At 42.7% G+C, this 21,055-nt stretch overlaps 2 long non-coding RNA genes across 2 annotated transcripts; both read right to left on the minus strand.

The window, feature by feature from the left end:
- Window positions 1-1,169: 1,169 nt before the first annotated feature.
- Window positions 1,170-5,145, minus strand: LOC126991961 (uncharacterized). Its single transcript, XR_007745982.1, has 3 exons — window positions 5,009-5,145; window positions 3,878-3,949; window positions 1,170-3,250 (listed from the first exon to the last, which is right to left on the minus strand). It is a non-coding gene; the product is annotated as an uncharacterized LOC126991961 (long non-coding RNA).
- Window positions 5,146-11,129: 5,984 nt separating this feature from the next.
- On the minus strand, window positions 11,130-19,649 carry LOC126991962 (uncharacterized). Its single transcript, XR_007745983.1, has 3 exons — window positions 19,517-19,649; window positions 18,530-19,172; window positions 11,130-11,262 (listed from the first exon to the last, which is right to left on the minus strand). It is a non-coding gene; the product is annotated as an uncharacterized LOC126991962 (long non-coding RNA).
- Between the last annotated feature and the right edge of the window lie 1,406 nt (window positions 19,650-21,055).

Consider the following 21,055-nt stretch of genomic DNA (forward strand, 5'->3'; position numbering starts at 1 on the left):
AATTCTGTACCGTCCTGAAACCCTCACTTAAGGGTAAGGTCAGGATAAGTTAAGGTAAGGTTAGGATATTAAGGTAAGGTCAGGATAGGTCAGATTCAGGTTACCTTGGAGTGAATTACATTAAGGGGATCATTTTAAGGCAAGTTTAGGGTAATTCAACTGTAGTTTTAGGTAATATGAGTGAATTACATTAGTTTAGGGTCATTCAAGACAGAGTAAGGTTGCTTTAGGGTGAATTAGATTAAATTCAGGCTGCTTTTGACAGACTTACGGCACTTAGGGAAGCTTTGTTTTGATCGTTACCAATGGCGCCGATCGATGCTATAGTTTTCCACGTGAAACTGGCCTATGGGGTAGTGGCGGCTGCAGAGGAAGCGAGAGGTGTTGAGAGTGTGTGGCAAGGCTAGGCTAACCCCACTACCACCCCATCGGCCAGTTTTAAGTAGAAATTCTACGGCGGCGATCATTGGTAGCGATCAAAACAAACAAAACGACTGTGAAAGCGGCCCTAAGTCCCCCCCCCCCCACCAAGAAAATTAACATGCTGTATATTAAGGAAACAGTTGTATGCGGCAGAACAAGGAATTTTTAACTCAGGATAATTGACAGCACAGTGATACCTCGGTTCACAGCAGCTACATTATACAAGTTGTAAGAGTGTTTGGATTTACAAGCATCAAAATTCCCTGAAAATGCCTTAGTGTACGAGTGGTGTGTAGGAGCAGCACCCGTTTGTACCAGTCAGGGACGGCAGCGTAAAGCCCAGTTGGAAAGTTTGGTTTAGTGGGCGCAACATCTGTGGTCATGCCGGACAGAGACAGAAGGGGAAGGAATTATAGGAGAAGGGAACAGTTGGAAAGTTTGGTTTAGTGGGCACAACATCTGTGGTCATGCCGGAGAGAGACAGAAGGGGAAGGAATTATAGGAGAAGGGAACAGTTGGAAAGTTTGGTTTAGTCGGCGCAACATCTGTGGTCATATGCCGGAGAGAGACAGAAGGGGAAGGAATTATAGGAGAATGGAACAGACCCCAGGAGATGGGACACAACCCCCGATTACTACCTGGTACACTGCTGGGTGGACAGGGGCATAAGGTATTGGAAAAGCCGCCCAAATTTTTACGCTCCACCCAGGAATCGAACCCGTGCTCTCTCGGTTGTCTGGAGTGTGCTAACCACTGCACCACGAAGCCCTCTGTGCTGCAAGACCAGAGCGCTCAGAGCATAAAACAATGTGAATGGGCTGCATTGTACACTCACAGAGGTGGCACCCTCCTGAACACTTACGCTTGTGCTGTAGTGTGCGATCTCGGTGTTTTGAGCAGTACATTCATTTTGGTTTGAACTTTTCGGTTTGTGAGGAAAATAATATAAGGAATCAAGCTGCTAAACCGTGCTATGACTATTTGTTAGTGTTGGTACTTATTACTTCTTTTGTTTTTATAAAGCAGAGGAGTCACTTCAAGGGCACAAAAAGAGGAAGCACATGTGAAAAAAAAGCCTGCTACTCGCTGTCCTGGAAAAAAAAAATAAATAAAAAATAAATAAATAAATAAATAAATAAATCGGGAGGAGAGGTGTCCTGATACCCTCCTCTTGAAAGAGTTCAAGTCGTAGGCAGGAGGAAATACAGATGAAGGAAGATTGTTCCAGAGTTTACCAGCGTGAGGGATGAAAGAGTGAAGATGCTGGTTAACTCTTGCATAAGGGGTTTGGACAGTATAGGGATGAAAGAGTGAAGATGCTGGTTAACTCTTGCATAAGGGGTTTGGACAGTATAGGGATGAAAGAGTGAAGATGCTGGTTAACTCTTGCATAAGGGGTTTGGACAGAAAAGGGCTGAAAGAGTGAAGATGCTGGTTAACTCTTGCATAAGGGGTTTGGACAGCATAGGGATGAGAGTGTGAAGATGCTGGTTAACTCTTGCATAAGGGGTTTGGACAGTAAAGGGCTGAGAGAGTGAAGATGCTGGTTAACTCTTGCATAACGGGTTTGGACAGTATAGGGGTGAAAGAGTGAAGATGCTGGTTAACTCTTGCATAAGGGGTTTGGACAGTAAAGGGATGAAAGAGTGAAGATGCTGGTTAACTCTTGCATACGGTGTTTGGACAGTATAGGGCTGAAAGAGTGAAGATGCTGGTTAACTCTTGCATAAGGGGTTTGGACAGTAAAGGGCTGAAAGAGTGAAGATGCTGGTTAACTCTTGCATAAGGGGTTTGGACAGTATAGGGATGAAAGAGTGAAGATGCTGGTTAACTCTTACATAAGGGGTTTGGACAGTATAGGGATGAAAGAGTGAAGATGCTGGTTAACTCTTGCATAAGGGGTTTGGACAGTATAGGGATGAAAGAGTGAAGATGCTGGTTAACTCTTGCATAAGTGGTTTGGACAGTATAGGGATGAAAGAGTGAAGATGCTGGTTAACTCTTACATAAGGGGTTTGGACAGTATAGGGATGAAAGAGTGAAGATGCTGGTTAACTCTTGCATAAGGGGTTTGGACAGTATAGGGATGAAAGAGTGAAGATGCTGGTTAACTCTTGCATTAGGGGTTTGGACAGTATAGGGATGAAAGAGTGAAGATGCTGGTTAACTCTTGCATAAGGGGTTTGGACAGTATAGGGATGAGCATGAGTAGAAAGTAGTGTGCAGCGGGGCCGCGGGAGGGGGGGAGGCACGCAGTTAGCAAATTCAGAAGAGCAGTCAGTGTGAAAATATCGATAGAAGATGGAAAGTGAAGCAACATGGTGGCAGAATTTAAGAGGTAGAAGACTATCAGTAAGAGGAGGAGAGCTGATGAGAGGAAAAGTCTTAGACTCCACTCTGTCCTAGAGAGCTGTGTGAGTGGAGCCCCCCACACGTGAGATGCATACTCCATACGAGGGCAGACAAGGCCCTTATAAATGGAAAGCATCTGTGCGGGGGAGAAGAACTGGCGGAGACGATACAGAACGCCCAACCTCGAGGAAGCTGATTTAGTAAGAGAGGAGGTGTGAAGTTTCCAGTTGAGATTTTGAGCTAAGGATAGACCAAGGATGTTTAGTGTTGAAGAAGGTGACAGCTGAGTGTTGTTGAAGAATAGAGAGTCTTTAGTCACTCCTTTAGAAAAACACACACACACACACACACACACACACTTACTTGGCCAGACTTGAAGGCAGGGGGAGGAGGTCTGTCAAAGTTTCCTGGTGTAGAGTCACTCCCATGCTTCTTCTTGCCTCCTGGAACACTTGGCGATGGGTGGGTCCAGCGGCTGTAATGAAGTGTTGTGTATCTTATAATAGCATGAAGAACTTTAGTAAGGGGGATATTAATAATATTGTGATGGTTAGAGAAATAGGCAGGACATGTAGTAATGGGTTTAAACTGGATATATTCAGATTCAACAGGGACACAGGCAAGAATTGGTTTACTAACAGAGTGGTGGATGAGTGGAACAGGCCTGGCAGTCATGTGGTGAGTGAGTGCCAATACTAACAGACTGGTGGATGAGTGGAACAGGCCTGGCAGTCATGTGGTGAGTGAGTGCCAATACTAACAGAGTGGTGGATGAGTGGAACAGGCCTGGCAGTCATGTGGTGAGTGAGTGCCAATACTAACAGAGTGGTGGGTGAGCGGAACAGGCCTGGCAGTCATGTGGTGAGTGAGTGCCAATACTAACAGAGTGGTGGGTGAGTGGAACAGGCCTGGCAGTCATGTGGTGAGTGAGTGCCAATACTAACAGACTGGTGGGTGAGTGGAACAGGCCTGGCAGTCATGTGGTGAGTGAGTGCCAATACTAACAGATTAGCTGTCTGACTATAAAGCAAGATACTGTAATAATAACAGGATGTAGTCACTCTGAAACACACCCACACATTAAAATAAAACACACACACACCTTGTCTCAGTGAGTGGGGCAGCAAGACATTGGATCATTCCCTGGTCCTCTCTCCCCTTCACTTGCATCATCCTGAAAACACACAGTGACATTGAAAGACCATGCACTAATGTTTCAGTTAGGGCAATAACTGCAAAGATTTCTTCCCTCGCTGGCTCTGATAAAAAGGCACCTTGGTCTGCTTCATTGATTCAGGGGACAGACCTTTGGAGATTGCCTAACCAAGCGTTTACACCACACGTCGTCTGCGCGTCCGTCCGTCACGTCCGCGTCGCGTGAAGAAAGAAAATAGAACTCTATATATATTGACGCGGCGACGGCGTGGCGGCGTGGCGTGACTGCGAACCGACGCATTAACGCATTTCAAATAATCCACAAATCCAGTGTTAACAAAACTGGGGGGGCGATTCATGACTGGCGGACGTGACGGATCGGGACGGGACGACACGTATTTGGTGTAGCAGCAGCCTAACAGTTCTTTGTGGTAGGATTTGGTGTGTTTTGTAAAGATGGGTTGTTATTGTAGGTCGTTAATTTCTCAGACTGAATAGATGGGGGTGAAAGAAAAAAAGGCCCTGTTTTGCTACACACTGAAATCTGTGAGGACGAAACTATTTTGTCCTGGTAGATTTCGGATATTTGTGATGCTATATATGAAAAGATCTTGATATTTTAGGGCGAGCCAAAACATGACAATGTGACTATGAAAATGCCAAGGTTATTGAGATGACACACACACACACCAGTAACCTTCAGGAAAGTAACCACTCATTCACTACCACATTATCAACAACTGCATCCCTTGACCTGTCTCCTTGGTTTAAAAAAAAAAAAAAAAAAAAAATCATTATTATTATTTTTTTTTTTTTGGCTAACATGATATTTTGTTCATGGGCCTGAAACCTCATCAACAGTAAATGGAAATGTCTTCTTTACAAATAATGATGATTCCAGAAAAAAATATTATATACTTGTCTAGTGACCCAAAACTTGAGTGATTATTATTATATTTAAATTATCATAACTCACTAATAAATAAGATCCTGGCAGACAGTTTCCTTGACAGTGTTAATATGCACTGAAAACATGTAGTGCACCAAGAGGGTTACTAGTGTGAACAGCAGCACTTACCAGTCTGTTGTGGCGTTGCCCTCCCCATGACTCAGAGGACTGCTTCCACAATGTTTGCTGTCCACCTGTAACAAGGGAAACACTAAGCTTCACACAGCCCGGCACAACACACACCCAGAAAGACATTTGAAAAATTTGTAGAACACTGTGGTATAGCAATCAAGAGGAGGGTATCAGGACACCTCTCCTCTTGAAATTGACCTATCTTTCAGCCTCTTGACTCTTTTGTGGGAGCAGTGAGTATCAGGCTTTTTCTTTCATCATTGTTTCCTTTTTGTTGCCCTTGAACTGTTTCTTCTCCTGTAAAAAACAAAACAAAAAAAGAGGACATGGAGGAACTGTGATCAAACTTAAAATTATATGTGGCGTGCATGAGAGTAACTAACTGTTCACACTTAGCAATGGGATTACTCTCTTTACGGCAAGCTCTGGAGGACCAATGAGCCTCACCGTTAATACCCAAAGACAGATTTTTTGCCCAAATGCCATCCTTCTGTGTCATGCTGGGGTGCGGAAATTACTGTGACAAGTTCCCCGATAAGTCTCTTCTCTCAAACTTTTTCTAAAAACTCCACTCTGGACGATTCTGGGCATATTCCTCCTACTCATCCCCCCTCTGACTCCTTTATGCCTGTTATAAAGATTCTTCAAAATGATGTTTTCTATGCCCTCTCTGGCCTCAATCCTCAGAAGGCTTATGGACCTGATGGAGTGCCTCCTATTGTCCTTAAAAACTGTGCCTCCGTGCTGTCACCCTGCCTGGTCAAACTCTTTCGCCTCTGCCTGTCAACATCTACCTTTCCTTCTTGCTGGAAGTATGCCTTCATACAGCCTGTACCTAAGAAGGGTGACCGCTCCAATCCCTCAAACTACCGTCCTATTGCTTTACTTTCTTGTCTATCTAAAGCTTTTGAATCAATCCTTAACCGGAAGATTCAAAAGCACCTTTCCACTTCTGACCTTCTATCTGATCGCCAGTATGGGTTCCAAGAAGCGTTCTACTGGTGATCTCCTAGCCTTCTTAACTGACTCTTGGTCATCCTCTCTTAGCCGTTTCTGTGAAACTTTTGCTATTGCGCTGGACATATCAAAAGCTTTTGATAGGGTCTGGCACAAATCTTTGCTTTCAAAACTACCCTCCTTCTCTCTGTACCTTTATCTCCAGTTTCCTTTCTGACCGTTCTATTTCTGCCGTGGTAGACGGTCACTGTTCTTCTCCTAAATCTATTAACAGTAGTGTCCCACAGGGTTCTGTCCTATCTCCCACTCTTTTTCTGTTGTTCATTGATGATCTTCTTTCCAAAACGAACTGTCCTATCCATTCCCTCGCCGATGATTCCACTCTGCATTATTCAACTTCTTTTAATAGAAGACCCACCCTTCAGGAACTTAACGACTCAAGGCTGGAGACTGCAGGCAGCTTAGCCTCAGACCTTACTATTATTTCCGATTGGGGCAAGAAGAACCTGGTGTCCTTCAACGCCTCAAAACACAGTTTCTCCACCTATCCACTGACACAATCTTCCAAACAACTATCCCTATTCTTTAACAACACCCAGCTATCACCGTCCTCAACACTACACATTCTCGGTCTATCCTTAACTCAAAATCTCAACTGGAAACTTCATATCTCATCTCTTACTAAATCAGCTTCCTTGAGGCTGGGCGTTTTGTACCGTCTCGCCAGTTCTTCTCCCCTGCACAGTTGCTGTCCATATACAGGGCCTTGTCCGCCCTCGTATGGAGTATGCATCTCATGTGTGGGGGCTCCACTCACACAGCTCTTCTGGACAGAGTGGGCTAAGGCCGTCTCATCAGCTCTCCTCCTCACACTGATAGTCTTCTACCTCTTAAATTCCACAATGTTGCCTCTCTTTCTATCTTCTATCGATATTTCCAGCTGACTGCTCTTCTGAACTTGCTAACTGCATGCCTCCCCCTCCCGGCCCTGCTGCACTCGACTTTCTACTCATGCTCATCCCTATACTGTCCAAACCCCTTATTATGCAGAGTTAACCAGCATCTTCGCTCTTTCATCCCTCACGCTGGTAAACTCTGGAACAATCTTCCTTCATCTGTATTTCCTCCTGCCTACGACTTAAACTCTTTCAAGAGGAGGGTATCAGGACACCTCTCCTCCCGAAACTGACCTATCTTTCGGCCACCTCTTTGGATTCTTTTTAGGAGCAGTGAGTAGCGGGCTTTTTTTTTTATTAATGTTTGCTTTTTGTGTGCCCTTGAACTGTCTCTTTTGCTGTAAAAAAAAAAAAAAAAAAAAAAAAAAAAGTCACCCTCAGGCTACCAGCTGTGGACAGGGTACATCGGCTGAAAGGACTGAAAATAACACCAGAGCACTGAGGGCAGTAAAAACTGAGTAGTGGGATAACCCAGCACCATTATGACAGCAAGGGGTGGCCAGGTCAGGTTGGGTCAGGTTACATTAGTTCATTTTTATTTTCAGTCATTGTGTTATATTTCTGTTCTATATATTACATTTTATTGCTACCTCCTATTTTACTGTGTGTTTGGTTGGGGTCTCATTACAACCTTGCTGCACTGGACTGTAGGACTGGCGCAGCATTTCCACAAAGCATGAGCTGCAAACTTTGATTTATGGGGAGTTTTCATTTATTTGACGTTAATCGGATTTTCTTTCTTTCTTTCTTTTTTTTTTTTTTTTGGCGGCAATCACTAATTTTTTGAAGAGTAGGAGGCCGACGGGATGCCCACAGAGTTCATGGCTTGAGCATGTCAACAGATTCGCCGTGAGGTGCTGGAGATGGGGAGGAAGGGGGCCTGCATGGGGGACTTGCCTGGAGGGACCCCTAGGGAGGGCGTCATGGGGTGGGTGAGGCAACGCACCCCCAGTGTATGCCCCCCATTGATTGAAAAGGGAGGGGGAAGCGGGACAAAAAATATTGATTTGCAAGAAAAACAAACGACCGACGAACTTGCCGAAATGTCACTTATTTAAAAAACAAAAATTATTTACAACAGCCTCAAGTTCTGGAGTGGAGAGGATTTTTTCTTCATTTGGTCTTGTTCATTCTAGGCTTAGAAATATGTTAGGGACAGAAAAAGCTGCAAAACTGGTTTTCATTTACAAAAAAACATATGCTAGGGTCATCACAGAAAGCCTCTGGTTAACTCCATAGTTAGGTACAGTAAACTAAGGTACTTAACTGAATATTAATGCATGTGTGAAGACCTAGTCAATAAAGACTACATTTTATTGAAAAAAGAATCCTTCAAATATTTCCTGCTACTTAAATTCAGGTATGAGGAATCACACATCTTAAACAAATTCTATCTCCTTAATTTACATCAGTATTTGCCATTTATATTACATTGATACATAGATTAGGCAACATAGATATATCTTCTCCAGGATAGGCCTACTTTACTAATCAAACATATTTCAAGGATTAATTCATCTCAGTTGTCAGTTCCTACTTATAAATTTATCATAATGTAGGAATCTTTTTTTTTTTGGTATAAACCTTGAAGAGAATAAATGAATCATTGCACATGAATAGACTGTTTTACTTTACCATCTTTGGAGCACAGCATTTAACTTGTGGAATACTTTGTCAAAAAAAAAATATATATATAAAAAAAATAATGATTTTTATAGTAAAAATCTGATTTAATCATTTGATTAAATCAATTTGATTTAATCATTGCCAACCCTGAAAGCTAACATAAAATTTTTTGAAGAGTAGGAGGCCAAGGGGATGCCCACAGAGTTCATATGAGGCTTGAGCAGCAGACCAAGAGGTGAATTACACACACACACACACACAAGGACAGATGGGTGGATGGATAGATAGACAGACTGACACACAAGCATGCCAAGTCCTTTTAACCCCTTCCCAGCGGAGGATCTATATATAGACGTTTTGAAATTGGGACTTTTTGTCGGCGCGTCTATATATAGACGATTCCTTACTACTAACAAAATTAACGAAATAAATCGTTATCAGGCATTTCAAACCCCCCTACACTTACCGACATTGCCTCTCAAGGACAGTCACCGCTTGTGCTTTGTCGGCGGCCGATGTGCAACGAACGTCAGCTAACACTGGGAATTTTTAGCATTTTTCTCTAGTTTCTTTTATTATTATAGACTATCATGTCAAGGAGAAAGAGACCTCTTAAGCCGGAAGAAATGACTTCTTTGGCAGCTGAGGATATAGTTGTTGATTTTTTGAATGATTTTGATGATCCTGACTTATGTACTGTCAGTGATTACACTCTAAACCTTCATATAAATATATCTATATACATATAACCAATCTAACTTAAATAACATTTATATATAGATTCAAACGTTTGTTCAGTTTTGCGGCAGAGTCTATATATAGACGTCAATCTGGAATGCCCACTTGCGGGGAATCTATATATACACGTATGGATGAAAATCGACAGCGTCTATACATAGACGATTTTTTTTTGGACAGTACATACATCTGCCCTGCCACTGGGAAGGGGTTAATAATAACAATAATAATAATAACAATGATAATAATAATAATAATAATAATAATAATAATTAGACATAGATACATAAAGGATGCAATTATTTTGAGAGAGAGAGAGAGAGAGAGAGAGAGAGAGAGAGAGAGAGAGAGAGAGAGAGAGAGAGAGAGAGAGAGAGAGAGAGAGAGAGAGAGAGAGAGAGAGAGAGAGAGAGAGAGAGAGACTCACAATCGCTGTTGCTGCGTCTGGAGGACTCGGAGGCGTACAGGCCCGGAAACTCCTTCTCCACATGAGGGCTTTCAAAATCCATCTCTCCTGCAGTGGTGGTGGTGGTGGTGGTGGTGTTATGGCATGGGTGGATATGGTAGAAGCTCACTGATAGTAGTAGTAGTAGTAGTAGTAGTCCAGCATGTGTTAGCAGCAGTAGCCTGGGGGTAAAACAATGTATAAATAAACATATATATAATTTATGTATTACTATATAAGGAAATGCATATAGATAAATGTATAAATATAAACTGTGGTGTCATAGGGATAGTAGTAGTAACCTAACCTTACCTATCATGAATGAGTGAATAGATAATAGATATAGATAATAGGTTAGGTTAGGTCATCGGCCAAAGAAACCTCTTCCCAAGCACACAGACTTATGTACGAGATCGCAAACACTCACACTGACCCCCACACGTACCTAGCCTACACAGCGCAAACAGCCAATGTACTGAGTAACACACACGTCCATAAACACCAAACATATCACACTAACACTGACGCATACAAGCACTCATACTTTCCACGCACCATACACCACTGGAACAGCCTCCCTCTACAGACTGCGGTACAATAGACTCATTCAGAAAAGCAATACACACTCACTTGTCACAACACACCAACACTAACAATTACACTTCCTTCACTTCCCTCCCCTGCACACTCGGCTCCCCGGTCCCCCGAACAGCCAACACAAATATGCGTTTCATGCAACTGACAGCTGCCCGCCGCATTATCCAGAATCAGTCCACAAAGCTAACTGGCAATCATGTGTGTTTGAGTGTGTGTTGGGTGTGATTCTGGAGCAAGTCAGTGTGTGTTGGGTGTGATTCTGGGGCAATTCAGTGAGTGTTGGGTGTGATTCTGGAGTAATTCAGTGTGTGTTGGGTGTGATTCTGGGGCAATTCAGTGTGTTGTGTGTGATTCTGGGGCAATTGAGTGTGTTGGGTGTGATTCTGGAGCAATTGAGTGTGTTGGGTGTGATTCTGGAGGAATTCAATGTGTTGGGTGTGATTCTGGTGCAATTCGGTGTGTTGGGTGTGATTCTGTAGTAATTTGGTTTGTGTTGATGTGATTTCCTAGGAGTCTGGGTCACTTGCATGGGTATATTAGTGACCCTGGATGCAGTTTGACCCTTCCTCTGCACCTTGAACCTGGAAAACACTCGTGAAAGCCTGATTGACCTCCTTTTTAAGCTTTGGGAATAGGTTATGTGCGGCACCCAGAGCCAAAACAGACACTTCAGGCACTCAGTCATTAATGAAGACTAATGAAACGTGTAATAATTCCTGCGATGGTCAATTAGTAGCTTCAAAATAAGGTAACGGAACTTTCAGCAACTCTTCCTACACTTCTTATACTAGTAGTAGTAGTAACAGAGATCAGGAAATATTAACCGTCCCATCACAAGGCGTCCCATACCCTTGTCTTCCCCTCCAGCTTGGCTTCCCTTGTTTCGTTTTCTATGACACTTTCAAGGTCGCTGGGTATCCGGGGCTTTAAACCTGGGGACGAAATGACGCGACGAGGCCTTTTAAACATTTAAACATGGCGCAGGGGGCGGGGTAGGAGGGGGAGGAGGAGGTGGAGGAAACTTTAGAGGGGACGATGACGGGGAGGAGGAGGAGAAGGAAGAGGAGGATACGTGTGTGTGTGTGTGTGTGTTTAGGAGTCTTCATAAGTACGTAAGAGAGAGAGAGAGAGGAACTTTATTTCCATTGTTACAATGGTTATTCTTTTCCATGAGACTTACGCTTACGAGAACATTAAAATGAAGTTAATACACAAAAGAAAATACCTATATCAAAATTGAGTTCGACAACATTCGTGAGTTATAAGGTAAAAAGTATTAAACATACAAAGGTAAAACGTTATCATAATGAAAGGTTAAAGTAAAGTGTTAAGATCAGAGTATGATGTAGTCAGACAATATAACACAAAATGTTTAAATATGGTGAGGCAATCGGAGTAAAAAAAAATCATAAGTGGGCTACAATTATATGACTGTCCAGGGAGGGGGATTCTAACCCTGTCCGGCAGATTCATAGGTAGGCATGCTAACCACTACACCACGGAGCCATAAGAATTAGCCACACTATACCAGGACAAATCATTCTTAGTGTGTGTGTGCCCTGGTAAGATTCAAAAGTGCTGCCCTGGTAGTGAGTAAGTGTATGGGGTTTGGTGAGTAAGTTTATGGGCACAAGTAAGTTTATGGGCATTGGTGAGTAAGTTTTGGGGGCAAGGTGAGTAAGTTTATGGGCACAAGTGAGTTTATGGGCATTGGTGAGTAAGTTTTGGGGGCAAGGTGAGTAAGTTTATGGGCACAAGTAAGTTTATGGGCATTGGTGAGTAAGTTTTGGGGGCAAGGTGAGTAAGTTTATGGGCACAAGTGAGCTTATGGGCATTGGTGAGTAAGTTTTGGGGGCAGGTGAGTAAGTTCATGGGCTCAGGTGAGTAAGTTTATGGGCATTGGTGAGTAAGTTTTGGGCGAAAGGTGAGTAAATTTATGGGCACAAGTGAGTTTATGGGCATTGGTGAGTAAGTTTTGGGGGCAAGGTGAGTAAGTTTATGGGCTCAGGTGAGTAAGTTTATGGGCATTGGTGAGTAAGTTTTGGGGGCAAGGTGAGTAAGTTTATGGGCACAAGTAAGTTTATGGGCATTGGTGAGTAAGTTTTGGGGGCAGGTGAGTAAGTTCATGGGCTCAGGTGAGTAAGTTTATGGGCATTGGTGAGTAAGTTTTGGGCGAAAGGTGAGTAAATTTATGGGCACAAGTGAGTTTATGGGCATTGGTGAGTAAGTTTTGGGGGCAAGGTGAGTAAGTTTATGGGCTCAGGTGAGTAAGTTTATGGGCATTGGTGAGTAAGTTTTGGGGGCAAGGTGAGTAAGTTTATGGGCACAAGTAAGTTTATGGGCATTGGTGAGTAAGTTTTGGGGGCAGGTGAGTAAGTTCATGGGCTCAGGTGAGTAAGTTTATGGGCATTGGTGAGTAAGTTTATGGGCATTGGTGAGTAAGTTTTGAGGGCAAGGTGAGTAAGTTTATGGGCACAAGTAAGTTTATGGGCATTGGTGAGTAAGTTTTGGGGTAAGGTGAGTAAATTCATGGGCTCAGGTGAGTATAAGTTTATGGGCATTGGTGAGTAAGTTTATGGGCATTGGTGAGTAAGTTTTGAGGGCAAGGTGAGTAAGTTTATGGGCACAAGTAAGTTTATGGGCATTGGTGAGTAAGTTTTGGGGTAAGGTGAGTAAGTTCATGGGCTCAGGTGAGTAAGTTTATGGGCATTGGTGAGTAAGTTTTTGGGGAAAGGTGAGTAAGTTTATGGGCACAAGTGAGTTTATGGGCATTGGTGAGTAGGTTTTGGGGGTAAGGTGAGTAAGTTCATGGGCTCAGGTGAGTAAGTTTATGGGCATTGGTGAGTAAGTTTTGGGGGCAAGGTGAGTAAGTTTATGGGCACAAGTAAGTTTATGGGCATTGGTGAGTAAGTTTTGGGGGCAAGGTGAGTAAGTTTATGGGCACAAGTAAGTTTAAGGGCATTGGTGAGTAAGTTTTGGGGGCAAGGTGAGTAAGTTCATGGGCTCAGGTGAGTAAGTTTATGGACATTGGTGAGCAAGTTTTGGGGGCAAGGTGAGTAAGTTTATGGGCACAAGTAAGTTTATGGGCATTGGTGAGTAAGTTTTGGGGGCAGGTGAGTAAGTTCATGGGCTCAGGTGAGTAAGTTTTGGGGGCAAGGTGAGTAAGTTTATTTGCAGAGAGAGAGAGAGAGAGAGAGAGAGAGAGAGAGAGAGATCTATACAGCAAGGTCTAACAATAGGTACATCCAGCCCGCCTGAAAGGAAGGATGAACATAATCTAACCTTACTCACCTACATACCTATGACAAAATTAATTCTTACTCAAATGTTTTTGGGGAAAATTCATAAGTGGGCAACAATTAAATGACTGTCCAGGGAGGGGGATTCCAACCCTGGTCAGCAGATTCATAGGTAGGCATGGTAACCACTACACCACGGAGCCATAAGAATTAGCCACACTATACCAGGACAAATCATTCTTAGTGTGTGTGTGCCCTGGTAAAATTCAAATGTGCTGCCCTGGTAGTGAGTAAGTGTATGGGGTTTGGTGAGTAAGTTTATGGGCACAAGTAAGTTTATGGGCATTGGTGAGTAAGTTTTGGGGGCAGGTGAGTAAGTTCATGGGCTCAGGTGAGTAAGTTTATGGGCATTGGTGAGTAAGTTTATGGGCATTGGTGAGTAAGTTTTTGGGGAAAGGTGAGTAAGTTTATGGGCATTGGTGAGTAAGTTTTGGGGGCAGGTGAGTAAGTTCATGGGCTCAGGTGAGTAAGTTTATGGGCATTGGTGAGTAAGTTTATGGGCGTTGGTGAGTAAGTTTTTGGGGAAAGGTGAGTAAGTTTATGGCACAAGTAAGTTTATGGGCATTGGTGAGTAAGTTCATGGGCTCAGGTGAGTAAGTTTATGGGCACTGGTGAGTAAGTTTATGGGCACAAGTGAGTAAGTTATGGACATTGGTGAGTAAGATTTTGGGGGCAAGGTGAGTAAGTTTATGGGCATTGGTGAGTAAGTTTATGGGCACAAGTGAGTAAGTTATGAGAGAGAGAGAGAGAGAGAGAGAGAGAGAGAGAGAGAGAGAGAGAGAGAGAGAGAGAGAGAGAGAATCAGAAACTTTATTTCCATTTATACAATGGTTATTCTTTACTGGCTTAAAACTATTGAACACGGTATATGGAGTGCGATAAAATTTACAGATAATCCCTAAAATATAACTAGTATATAATTGGTGCTAAAGATAAAGTGTGGACTAATATCTAGGACATCATGCAGATCATTATATGATAAAATGTAATAAGAGTATTCAGTCTGATTAGTTTCCTGAGCTATCTTGCGAGAGGTGTTTCTTCAGATTGACCTTAAAGGTATGCAGACTGTGACAATTCTTTGCCTTTATGGGGAGGTTATTCCATAGTTTTGGCCCTCTGACTGTGATAGATCGGGACCCGATGTCAGTGTGTGTTTTTGGTACACAGAGGAGATTTTGTTGTCTTGTGTTTATGTCAACTATTTGTCCTACTTGTGGAAAAGAGAATAGCCATTCAGGAAAATGCTTCTTCAGTGCTTTGAATACTATGACGCACTGTTCAAAAATGCACTTCTGCGTAATATTTGGCCACTGTAGTTCTTTTAAGAGTGGGCTGACATGGTCAAACTTTCTGTAGCTTCTGAACTCTATTCAGCTGTGTGATATTTGTGGTGCCCCAAACAGTTATCCCATAGTTAAGGTGACTTAACACAAGTGTCTGAACCACTATTAGCCTGGCTTCTCTGCTGAGCATGTCTTGAAAACGACTGATGTACATAAGCATGCCAGATACCTTTTTACTGATTTCTGTCACGTGCATATCAAACAACATGTTACTGTCGAAATGTAGCCCCAAGTTTTTGACATTTTGACAAGGTTTTACTAAGGCACCCCCTACTTTGATAGTGGTGTTATCCGGTATTCGTGACATCAGAGCTCTTGTGCCTAGAAATATACATTGAGTTTTTTTGGAGTTCAGCAAGAGACCGTTCCTGTTAAAATAGTTTTTAATTTTTTCTAATGTCTGTTCTGTTCTAAGAATTAATTCAGGTAGATTTTCAGTATTTCCAGTATGAATGAATTGTGTGTCGTCAGCATATTGAATAATAAAACATTCTTTAATTTCTTGTGACAGGTCATTTACGAAGACGTTAAATAGCAAAGGGCCGAGAATAGATCCTTGCGGGACTCCAAAAGGTACTTCTAGTGTAGAGGACAAATTTCCCCCGATTCGCACAGACTGAGTCCTGTTACACAAATAATCTTTAAACCAAAATATATCTATTCCTAATTTGTTACATTTTCTAAGTAGAATGTTATGGCTGACACTGTCAAAAGCTTTAGATAGGTCGCAAAGAGTTAAAAGACATATTTCTCTTTTGTCCATGGTGTCATAAATCTTTTTGGAAACTTGTAAGAGTGCCGTCTCAGTAGATAAGTTTGGTCTGAAGCCATGTTGAGTACTGCTAAAGAGGCAATGCCGTTCCATAAATTGGACCAATTGAGTTACGACTCTCTTTTCTAATATTTTCGATACAACTGGGAGCAAGGAAATTGGCCTGTAGTTACCTTCTTCTGGATCTCCTTTCTTAAATATTGGTGTGACAATAGCATGTTTCCAGGCATTAGGAAAGATACCTGTTGTTATAGATGTGTTTATGATGCATGTGATATATGGTAGAATTGCTGGCAGAGCGTCTTTGATGAATCTCAGGGAAATATTGTCAGATCCATATGAGTTGGATTCCTTGAGGTGCTTTATAGTGAGAATGATTGTGTCAGTATCGGTGGGCTGGGGTCGAAAGGTGTTACGACTGTTATTGTTTTCAGGGGATGAGTTATCGTGATTGTTTCTTACACTGTTTTGAGATTCCTCGAAAGCTTTTTTTCCAACATTAGCAAAGAAATTATTGAAGTCTTCGACATTGCATTCCTGATATACTTTATTAGCTTGTTTCTTTGTATTAGGAACTATTTCTCTCAAGATTTTCCACACAGCTGTTGTGTTACCTCTGGACGTGTTAAGTCTATCTTTATAATAGTCCTTCCTGGCAGTACCCATCATGGCTTTGACTTTTTTCTTTAGGACTTTATATTCTTGTTGTAGGCTTATGTTATATCTATCGTGTTTTAGAGCTTTCTGTTTGGTGTTCCTTTCTTTCATGACGTGGTGAATTTCTTCAGTTAACCATGGAGCGGGAGGTCTTCTTAACTCTTTGGTCACCATCGGGGCACAAAGGTCAAGACATGAGCAGAAAATGTTAGTAAATAAACTTGTCTGTACGTTAACATCATCAGTATTAAAGATTTGGCTTAAGTTGATCGTCTCTTTGTAAAGTGCATTACAAAATACGATTGGGGAGTAATTTCCTGGACTTCGTTTTGTTACAACAGTTGGTTGGCAGCACTGAGGCTTGCGTACATTTGTAGTGACAGAAATTAGGTCATGGTCTGCAATGGAGCATGGATGAACATCAGAGGTTATAACTGTATCTGGCCTGTTAGTGACAATAACATCAAGGAGCGTTGCAGTGTTAGCCGTAACTCTCGTGGGATTTTGAATAAGCTGAGAAAATTTGGCATTAGTAATGATATTCCTGAGTTTACTTGAGGTACATAAATAATCATCGTTGAGGTCGCCGAGCAAAAAGAACGTTTTCTTTCGAAGACGTACTAATCTAAGAATATCCTGAATATAATCAAATGATTCTTGTGTTGCTTTAGGGTGGCGGTACAGACATCCTACGATGATAGATGGCATTTTTTGGTGTTGTGTGGTGACCCAGACATCCTCAATACCTGGTGGCCTGCTAACAGGGTGTGTGGGGAGGAGTAACACTCAGGTAGTCCTTAACATAAATACAAACTCCACCACCCCGTCCAGTGTCATACCGGTAAACTTTATATTGTGGAAGATAAATAAGTTGGTCTGGAGTATGATGAAGGAGCCACGTCTCACTGACACAAAGGACATCTATATGTCTATCTTTCACTAATAATTCAACCTCCACTTTGTTTCCTAGAAGGCTCTGTGCATTAATGTGTTCTATTGTCAGATAATCGTTTTCATTGTGGCCTTTCACTGTATTACTACTGGCGTTTTCTTCTTTGCCGGACTCCTACTGGTTATGGTAATCGCACAGACGGCTCTTATGACCAAGCTTACGACACATACCACATCGTAACCTATGGTCAAACCTGCACTGAGCCTGTCGGTGGTTAAAATCACCACAGGTGGAGAGAGAGATGAGGAGAGAGGTGGAAGAGAAGAGAGAGATGAGGAGAGAGGTGGAGAGAGAGATGAGGAGAGAGGTGGAGAGAGAGATGAGGAGAGAGCATGGAAGTAAAGAGGGATTTGAGAAATACAATAACAGTACCAACCCTCACATATGAAACGTGGGCCTGGAATGAAAGTCAGAGGTCTAGAGTGCAGGCAGTGGAAATGAGTTATTTGAGGAGTGCTTGTGGTGTGAGTAGAATGGATGGAGTGAGTAATGAAAGTGTGTTTTGGAATGTGTCAACACGGGTGAAGGGCAGAAGTGAAGCGACAGACTTTAAAGTGGTTTGGCTACATGGAGCGAATGGAGGAGAGTAGGATGACCAGAAGGGTGTATGTGAGTGAGATAGAGGGAGGGAATGTTGGACCTCCAGTGAAATGGAGGGATAGGGTGCAAGAGTACGTTAGGGAGAGGGGGGAAAGATCTTTGAGCAGGCAAGGAGGGAGTGTCTGGATAGAGAAGCTCTTCTGCCGTGGCCATCCCCTGGTGGGAGCTCCTAGGAGCAAGCGTCCATGAAATGGATGAATGAGAAATACATGCGTGAAGGAAAGACAGATGGGAAAGGACAGATAGATAGATAAACTGGTAAATAGATAAATACAGAAATACATGTTTGAAGGGGGAAAAGGCTGATAGATAATATAATACATGCTTGAATATATACATGTGGGAAAGAAAGAGGAGGGGAGAGGCAGATAGATAGATAAACTGATAAATACATGTGTGAGAGGGAGGATAGGTCAATAGATAAATAAAGATAAATGATAGATTAATAGATAGACAGATGAAGACAGTGCATATGTTAATAGATAAAATAAATAAATAAATATGGAGAGAGATCAATGAATTTATATTCTAAGCAAGAACTACCATTACTATCACTACTACTACTGCACTCACCCTTAGGCCTAGTGTCGTCAAGGCTCCGAGTCGAGGGGCGGGGGCAGCTCTCCCCTCCCCTGCGGCACCCCCGAGGCCCCCTGTGCCACCCCCGCTGTCCCCTGTGGCACTATTTGTATGACAGTATCTTGGGGTCCTCTTTCATTGGTGGAAATTTTGGTGGTGAGGTTGGTGAATTTTTCCTCCTCCTCTTCCTTCTCCTCCTTTTTCCTTCTTCTCTCCTCTCTCCATCTATTTGTTCCCGTGTTTCTCTCTCCTCCTCCTCCTCCTCCTCTTTCTTCTCCTCCTCTTCTTCCTTTTCCTCCAGTTTGATCACTTGACTAGCTTTGTTTTCCTCCTCCTCTTCCTTCTTTTCCTCCTCCTCCTTCTCCTCCTCGGTTTTGGGCTCGTCACTTGGCACTCTGACATCACCCTGGAGTGCCGAATCACCCTCCGTCTGAGGTGCCACACTAACACTGGCATTCACGGCACTGCACTCGTCAACAGTGGCACAGTGTCGGAAACACAATCAGTCTCACTAGTCGGCACTTCCTCCGTGCTAATAACTGTCATATTATGGGTGGTGGTGGTGGGTTGAGTAGGGTGCCGCTGTAGACTCCCAAAGCTGCTCCTCCTTGCTCCGAGACACCTGCCCGGCGGTTACCTGAGAATAAATAAATAAATAAATAAATCTGTCTCTCTCCCCATATATATATGTATATATATATATATATATATATATATATATATATATATATATATATATATATATATATATATATATATATATATATATATATATATATATATATATATATATATATATATATATATATATATATATATATATATATATATATATATATATATATATATAATTAAAATATTGAGAGAAATAAATATCAATTGACAGACAATAATATAAAAGAGCATTTGACTTACATTTAGCATAGATAAATATATACAAATTATCTATCTATCTATGGACACACACACACACACACACACCTGAGTATGGAGGTGTGCCAATCGAGATTCCTGCTTCATCATTTCCACCTCAATCTCTGCAACACTTTGCAGCTGTTCCAGACTCCGCTCTCCACTGCTGCCGCTGCTGCTGCTACCAATGGGCGGAATGTACAGCCATCAAAAAATTTATCGTTACCCTAGGCTCCGAAAATATTCGCATCGAACACTATCACATCCGCCGGGATGACGCGTGGAGGTTGGTACTCCTTCCCGTCTCCCTCTCTACCCACCCCTCCTCTCCCTCCCCCCTCTTTACAGGTGTGTGTGTGTGTGTGTGTGTGTGTGTGTGTGTGTGTTCTGCAGTCACGTGTAGCGTAGTATGTAACACAGCACTGGGGATACATAAATTGATAGTACGATATACTTAAAAAGCTTATGACTACCCGTGTAATATACCGATAATACTCGTAATCCAACGCAAGACTATATAACTTTGACCAGGCAACCAACCAAGAAATGGGGGTGCCATGTCGGGATGTTTTACATTAGGATATGAAACAGCAGACGTAACTCGCGACAAAATATCAATGATTGGCAATATGTAATATAAGATCACATGCACTGATGCGAACGCTTTATTGTAAGAGTGATGCAACAGGACGCATGAGGTGAATAGCAAACACGGAATGCGTTTCAACATGAGATATAACAAAAGGTTAGTAAATGCAATGCATAAGGTCCGTAAATCCACGGGGGAAGGGGGGGTGATTGGTATTGAAATAACACATCAGTGCCACCACAGACATACACCGGAAGTTTCGCTGGCACAAAAAATGAGTATGATACTTGGGAGCGAAACAGATGAAGCCTGCATGGAATGAAGCTTCGAAACTAACAATGGGAACCGTTATGTTTTTTTTGTCGAAACACATCTGCATCAGAAGATGGCGACCTCACAGAAGACACGTTCATCGATCATCGCGCTCCACGAAGTGGGCTTCAGCAATGGCTACATTGCCAGGGAACTAGGCGTGTCCAAGCCAACTGTAGTTCGTTGGATACAGCGCTACATAGAAACAGGAGATACCAAGGATAAGCTTGGAGCAGGCGAGCCTCGTTGCACAACGCCTGCTCAAGACGCAGCGATCGCAAACATCATAGATAATGCCCCTTTTACTACGGCCCCAGCTATCCGTCACCAAACTGGATTGCCCTGCTCATCGGAGACAATTAGAAACCGCCACCACGAACGGGATCTCCACGCTCGTGTGCCAGCAAAGAAGCCGAAGCTGACCGACCTGGACATAGAACGCCGGATGGAGTATGCACTGGAATATGCAGAGAAGCCTGCCCCGTTTTGGGACAACGTTGTCTTCTGTGACGAAGACCTTTTCCACTGATGAGAGAACGACGACAAGAGTATGGCGCCACAAGAACGAACGGTAAGTTTGTGTGTGTGTGTGTGTGTGTGTGTGTGTGTGTGTGTGTGTGTGTGTGTGTGTGTGTGTGTAATTACAGGGAGAAATGGTTTGTAGGGTGGTTGCCATATAACAATGCCCTTTACTGACACAGCACCTA

The sequence above is a fragment of the Eriocheir sinensis genome, unplaced genomic scaffold (assembly GCF_024679095.1).
Source record: "Eriocheir sinensis breed Jianghai 21 unplaced genomic scaffold, ASM2467909v1 Scaffold375, whole genome shotgun sequence".
Lineage (NCBI taxonomy): Eukaryota > Metazoa > Arthropoda > Malacostraca > Decapoda > Varunidae > Eriocheir > Eriocheir sinensis.